This window comes from Oryctolagus cuniculus, chromosome 6 (genome assembly GCF_964237555.1).
Source record: "Oryctolagus cuniculus chromosome 6, mOryCun1.1, whole genome shotgun sequence".
NCBI classification, from domain to species: domain Eukaryota; kingdom Metazoa; phylum Chordata; class Mammalia; order Lagomorpha; family Leporidae; genus Oryctolagus; species Oryctolagus cuniculus.
In genome coordinates, this window is record NC_091437.1 from 82,241,524 (window position 1) to 82,248,968 (window position 7,445).

The 7,445-nt window shown below is 42.7% G+C and overlaps 1 long non-coding RNA gene across 1 annotated transcript; it reads right to left on the reverse strand.

Annotated features, from left to right (window-relative positions):
- Positions 1 to 1,470: 1,470 nt before the first annotated feature.
- LOC127490719 (uncharacterized) lies at positions 1,471 to 6,354 on the reverse strand. Its single transcript, XR_007919075.2, has 3 exons — positions 6,260 to 6,354; positions 4,916 to 5,055; positions 1,471 to 4,034 (listed from the first exon to the last, which is right to left on the reverse strand). It is a non-coding gene; the product is annotated as an uncharacterized lncRNA (long non-coding RNA).
- Positions 6,355 to 7,445: the final 1,091 nt, after the last annotated feature.

The following is a 7,445-nucleotide window of genomic DNA, read 5'->3' on the forward strand; positions in this document are numbered from 1 at the left end:
TCTTGAAGTATTTAAAAAGCAACTGAAACTTACATTTCTCAAAAGTAAAATATATCAGTTGCTCATACATGCTCGTAATTTCTTAAAATCAAAGGAAATACTCAAAAGATACTATAATAACGAAACACTTTAGTTGCACTAAAACTATCTCCAAAGTGCTGCTATCATCAATTTACATATTTTTTCACAAATCTATTCCATTCTTTCCAAAGGTGCTGTGATGAGTCATGCTGTATCTCTTCCAAAATTCCTAGGTGGAAGTCCTTGCACCCAGTATTTCACACTGTGACCCTGTGTAGAAATAAGGTGGTTACAGATGGAATTAGTTATGATGAGGTCACACTGGAGTAGGGTGGCCCCTTATCCAGTATGCATGGTGACCTTATGAAAGTGGGACATTTGGACATAGGAGGCATGCAAGGAGGACACGGCTGATTCTACCACAAGGCTCAGGACTCCACAGATTTCCGGAAAGCCACCAGAAGCCAAGAGGCCTGGAGCTGATTCTTCCTTGTAGGCCTCTGTAGCAACAAACTCTGCCAACACCATTATGTTGAACTTCTTACCTCCAGACTGTGAGACAATGTGTCCCTACTGTCTAAACTCCCAGCTGATGGTACTTTGTTAAGACAGCCTGAAAAAACTGGTGTAACACTTGACTCAAGTTATCCAGAGGAGCCAGGGGCCAGGACAGAACAACCAGAGCATTAGGTATTTGTTGACAACTGATGGATGAGTCAATGGAAATGAACAAAATATTTATTTCCAAGCAGTAGATGATAAGGAGATCCTCTTGGAAATATTGGATATGTACATGTGACTCAATGTGATTCTACATTTTGGAGGTCTCTCACCTTAGAAATTACTGACAGAAAAGGCAACAATAGTAAATAAACAAATGAGTAACTAGATTTTAAAAATGTATTTTAATTTCTCATTATAATGAAAAAATATTTTGATGGGGATTTTTTTCATCTTTTCTAAAATTTTTGTATTTTGAAAGCAATGAAAACTTCTTAAATGTTTTAATTGCTTGCCAACTTCAAGGACTTCTTTCCTTTTTACCTTGGTGAATGGCTTTTCCCAGGAGTGTCCTCTTAGAGTTCTCGAAGTGCTACACCTGAATTCATGTTCTCCTAAAGACAGGCTGGGCTGCCTCTCAGGAATTTTGGTTTCCTACTTCCCCTACTTGATATGGGCCTGTGTATCTTAATTTTTATTCCAGGTCCTTGCCTCCACAGAGATAAGAATTCAAAACAGAGGCATCCATTTATACATATAGCATAATAAGCGAGAATATGATTTATTTAACAGTGAGAGGAAATACTACATTCACATGTATATGTGTGCCACAGCATGTGGAGAAATGCCCATGAGTGGATCAGAGGGTTACTTAAAGAGAGACAGAGAGAGGGAAAGAGAGCAGTACCTCCAAGTATGGTCTATGGTGAAATGAGACATCTTCTTAATCGCATAAACATACAGAGTGAGTCTTAACATGTGTCCTGGTCCTGGATGAGGCACAGGTGCATCCTGGAAAGGTGGACATATGAAGCTGACAGTTAAAGAGATAAACATTACATGACAGGGCTGCAAGAATTCCAGCTCACCTCAGCCTGTCTAGTTACCACATATCATACTTACAGCTCCTTCTGTGATTATTTTTGCCTTTAGATTAAAAATTGCTAAATCAATTTGGTCTGAAAAGTTATGACTTTTTTTTATAACCTCAGTCTTCCACTAATAGTGACAATCATCCCAGGTGTCTCGTCATCCTAATACAGTAAATTTGAAGCATAGCCTTTTGCTGACAGAGGTCAGGTCAGATGGAGCTCAAACTAAACCTTTTATTTATTTGGTTCACTGAAATCAGGCTGTTTCTTTTCATCCCTAAGATTTACAGCCAGCTAGAGTACTTGGGGCTTCACATTTTGCACTGGCCAGGGTGGGGGTTGGGGGTGCTGGCACACTCACACCCATACTACAGATAAATACAAAAACAATGGACCAAGTTCTCTGCTCACAAGAATCATGCAAACCTGCAGTGTTTGCCTTCAGTGTTTCCCATTACTTTCTGCAATGCACCTGCTACCATCAGGCCCCAAATGCCAGTAGGATGCACAGTAGATTGCTGCTTGGGATAACAGAAAAGTAGTTTTGCTTTGATTCCTGGAGGCCCACAGAAGACAATGACTCAAGGAACTTGGTAAGGATATATGTTCTGAGTGTAAAAGGTGCAGTGCAATATTTGAAAATGGATCTCTTGCCTTCTGCAGGCCAACCTACCGCAGAAGAGCGAAGACAAAGAAATGGCCTGCAGGTGAAGTTGAAGATGCGAAGCTGTGGCTGTAGAGCTCAGATGTGATTGAGATCTAGGATTCCACTAAAGAGGAACATGTGAGAACACTCTGGCTGTCAGGTAGTCTTCAGAGATGGGCCCTGACTGGTGATGGGTGAGGTCACTCACCTCACCTCACAGGTGAGCTCTGACTGGTGATGGGTGAAAATCCCTCACCTTTTTCATAGATGAGCACTGATTGGCTATGGGTAGTGGACGCTATGCATTGAATATGGTTTAAATGTTTCCCCCAAAGGTTCATGTTTTGGAAGCTTTATCCTCAGCATGGTGTTGTTAAGAGGTGGTGGGACCTTTAGGCAGTAGGGCCTTATGTGAGGTCCTGAGGTCACTGGGGTTGTGTCCTTGAGGGATTATATAGTCTTGTGGGACCCAAGTCAGTCCTTGATGTCCCTTTCTCTCTCCAGCTTCTTTTATCACTTTATGATTTCTCCCTCTTACACCTGTTCCTACCATGATGTCATTTTCCATGTTGTTCTCACAAGAGGTAAGCTGATGATGGCTCCATATTCTTGAACCTACAGATCATGAGATAAATGAGCCTCTTTTCTTTATGAAGTACCCTGCCTCAGGTATTTCTTCATAGTCACATAAAAGAATACAGTTCATCTCATTGTCACATATGAATCCTTGGGTTTTACCAGCTACTGTTTCCTCTGCCCAACCTCCTTGCTTCTTCCCTTAATAGATGCCCCCTTGTCTACAGATGAGAACATATAGGTGGAAACCAAACCAACTTCGGTTCTTTCCATGAATGTTCTGTAAAGTTCCAAGGGGAAGCCATTCCATGCATGTGCTGTCTGTTGTAAGAATGTGGATCTGGACTCACTGACAGCCATTTTGTGTGTAAAGACAGTCTATGGAAGCAGAGAATGAATGCACACAGCTTTCATTTTCATAGCTTTTCACTCACTGCCAGTGAGTGAGCTAAGGGAGAGAGAGTGAAGGAGGAGGGAGATGACAGCTTCATTTGAACAGTCAAGTCTCTCATTCCTAATCTCATCTTTCTCAGACACTTCAATGAATCCTTTCCTGTTTATATAATTTGAGTTAATTTCTGTCTTTTGAAAGCCAGAGAGTCCAGTCTAATAAATGCAGCATTAGATAAAAGCCTTTGGATCAGAGAAGCACTCTCAAGGATTCAGAGAGAGGAGGGAAGAAAGAGTACATCTTTCAGGCTTATGTAACTGGTCCAAGATTGTTCCATATTTTATCCTCACAATAATGCAATGATTGGTGTTGCTATTAGGCCTGTTTATAACTGAGAACCTTGCCTAGACCACACAGTTAATAAGAGACAGATGGGTATGAACACCCTCACGAGAAACCTTCAGTGGACTTCCATATTCAATACCTTACCCTTGACTCTGAAGACTCCTGACACCTGCCTCTGACACGGGTCAGTAAGGAGTTGTTCCTTGAACTATTGAATTAGATGTAGGCCACTGGTTTTGTGGATCCAACCCATCACTCATCAGGCTCCAGGTTGAGGGCACCCCACCATGATCAGAAATCCAGCTCTTGCTGTTTGAGGAAGTATCATCTTGTTGTCCGACAGACCTTGCCATTTTGAATGTTTCCTTTTTTTGAGATAGGTTATCCGCTGAGGTTTTCAAGGATGTGTGTGGTTTGCATTCCAAAACAGCTGTCTGACATACTGAAGAGCATTTTATCACTGCTGTGGAGAGAAAAAAGTGATTTTGATAAAGATCCTGCTGCTCTTGTCCTATGCCAACCTATAGCCCACCTCCCAAAAACAGCTGCTTTAGGCCAAATTACATCCACTTTTAAAAATATTTTCCATGACAATGTTCTCTTTGAAAAAACAGGTCTGGTTCTCTGCCAACTAGAAATTTGATGTAACCAAAGATCTTAATCCAGCCAGAGACCTAAATTCGCTACAGAGAGAAAAACTGGGGCAAATGTGCTGTTTGCATTCCTACTGTGAAATAAGATCTGCCCCAGGGCAGGTCTGGGAAGGACTCCCACCAGAGCTTGGAAATCTTGTTTCAGGGTAGGAAATCCGGTGTGAGAAAGAGACCACTGTTTGTCAGTGTGAGGAGATGGAATCCTTAGTTTCCTGATGTTCTCATGTTAATCTCCAAAGCTTGACTGGCAGGCAAACAGCAGGGACGACGGGGAGGGGGAGGAAGGGCTGAGAGTTCTAGGGACTAAGTGAGATCACGTGAGGTGCAGGCTGCCATCAGCAAATTCCCTGTGATTCATAGTTTTTCCCCATGTGCTCCAAACTCTGAACAACTTGAGCAAGAGAAGTTAACATTTTTGGAATTTACAAAAAAAAAGTCAGATATTATCTCTGAAATACCAACTTGTATCCATGTTGAAGCTCCTTGAAGATGCTGAAATTATCTTCCTGATAAACAGACTTAAAGGGGAATAAGAAAATAGTCCCTGAAGTTATTAAAGAACCAAGGTATTTGAAAACTGTTAGTGTGATGGGCACTGGGTTCTAGTCCCGCCTGCTTCTCTTCTAGTCCAGCTCTCTGCTGTGGCCCAGGAGGGCAGTGGAGGATGGCCCAAGTGCTTGGGTGCCTGCACCTGCATGGGAGACCAGGAGGAAGCACCTGGATCCTGGCTTCAGATCGGCATAGCTCCGGCCATAGTGGCCTTTTGGGGGTGAATCAACAACGGAAGGAAGACCTTTCTCTCTCTCTCTCTCTCTCACTGTCTCACTCTATCTGTCAAATAAAAAAAAAAAAAAGAAGAAGAAAACTGTTAGTGCTTTCAAAATACTAAAATTTTAGAAATAATTTTTAAAATAATGGTCTACATATTAATGCTCCAGAGGTTACATCTCTAATGCTTTATTTGGATGTAGAATAGAATTCTCTGTTATACATATAATTGAATCAATTGGATGAATTTTTAAAAATCCAATTATATAATGTCCTCATTTTGTGTATCAATGGCTTCTAAGATTATAAATCTCCAAAATGGATAATCATATTTAGTTGAGGTGCATGTCTGTAACTGATAAATTCTGGGAATGATCCTTCATGTTTGCTGCTTAGAAATAAGAATTTGGATTACAGGGAAGCAGCAATGAAAGTGATCTCAGTTCTTGTCTCACACAGAATTTCCATGCAGACAGGTACCATCTTCATGTTCCATCTTGTCTTGAGGAGCTTCTTTTCCAGAAACTCCAGGCCCTGAGCAACGACCACCTACAGGTAGCACCCAGTCTAACTGAAGACCACTTTGCCATCATCAACGTTCCCTAAAGAACACAGTATCACTGACTAATAGAGGGAGGGCATTGAGCACTGCACACCAACCAGAACCAGCAACTTGCATGGGAAGATAGTAAAAGGAAAGCAGAGGAAGTGTATTCCACAGGGAGAGTAGGAGAGAAGTTTGCAGTGGAAATTCCACAGAAAGAAGAGTGATGCTGGGGCGCACTGTGGAAACTGCAGATGTGAAGTAGCAAACAGGGACACCACACAGGATTCCTGTAGCCCTGGGCTGGAGGAGATGCTAGGTTCTGAGAGTGAGGTGAGAGCAGACTGCAGCAGCACATGCTACAGGTGACAATGCATGAGGAAGAAACTTACAGACCACACTGACTGTATCCAGCCTAGAGTCCTAGCAGTGGCAGAGGATCCACCTAATCCAATGAAGGAAAAGCACATTTCATTCTCCCCATCCCGCCAAAAGGGCACCTGGCAACCAGAGGAGGAGAAGGTACCATCTTGACACCAGTAGAGGTTGCAGCAGCTCTTGCATATGTAACCACAGGATTTTATCAAAGGGAAAAATCTGTATTTCCCGCTGACTTTGAGTCTGACTGGGAGGGTTGGCAGGGGCTGGGCACTCCTTTAGGGTTGTGAGGTGCTCCTATATTCTCAACCTATCAGGCTCAAATCTCTAAGGTGGAGCACTCACAGAAAGCTGACTCTGGGAACATTTCCACTTTCTCCATAGATGGGGCAGTATCACAGGCTGGAGAGAGGATCCTCTGCACCCTGTGACTGTGGGAGCCTTGCAGGCTATTGCTGTGGGAATTCTATGACTGCATAATAGGACATAGGGTATAATTGGGTTTCTGGGCAATCACTATGTCTGGAATCAGAGGAATGGAACTCCCTAACTTCCTGGGGTGGGTCATTGCAGGGGATTCCCGGCTCATGCTGAGGTCTGCACAAATCCTTTGTGTAGTATAGTTCATGAGCCAGTGTGGTTGAAGGTTGTATCCTCGGTAGGCTAATCTTGGGCACTGATAACCTTGAAAGAGTGTGGTTGTGATGATGGCAACAGATCTGATCAGACACTTCCCACTGCTGACAATAAATTTACAATGCCTAACTTCACTGTCACCCTGGATTCTAGTCCCACCTTTGAGCACTGACCAGAGGTCCCTGGCCACATTCAGCACGCACTTTTGGGTACTCATTGAGGAGCAGGCACTACACTAAGCCACAGAGGCATAGTTCAAAGATAAAACCCATCAGTGGAGAAAAACAACTAATGTTTCCAGAATGTCTTTTAAAAATGTAGAAATGTGAAAAACATGAAGAAGGAAGACTGCATGACTCCCCAAAAGGAACATGACAACACTTCAACATTCGATTGAGAAGACAAAGATTGATGAAATGCCTGAAAAGGAATTCAAATGAATGATCATAGGATTAATCAGAAGCAATAAGAAGAAAATTCATGAGTTAAAGAAATCCATACATGGGAAGTGAGATACACAGCAGACCCATAGAATGGCAGATGTCCTAAACAGCACTCTGGCCTCAGAATCAGCCCTAAAGGCATGTGGATCCGGCTGAAAAGCCCATGAGAGTACTTCAGGCATGGAAAGCCAAGACACTCTGGAAAAAAAAAAAACTAAATGAAAGATCTCCGCTAGTGAGATCCCAGTGGAAAGAATGGGTCATCAAAGAAGGAAGTACCTTTCTCTGAAGGGAGGAGAGAACTTCCACTTTGACCATGGCCTTGTCTAAATATGATCAGAGTCGGTGAACTCAGGGGGCTTCCATAGCCTTGGCAGCTCATGACAAGAGCCTAGGGTGATTACTGAGGCCATAAACAAGAGTGTCAATTTGTTAAGTCAACAACAGGAGTC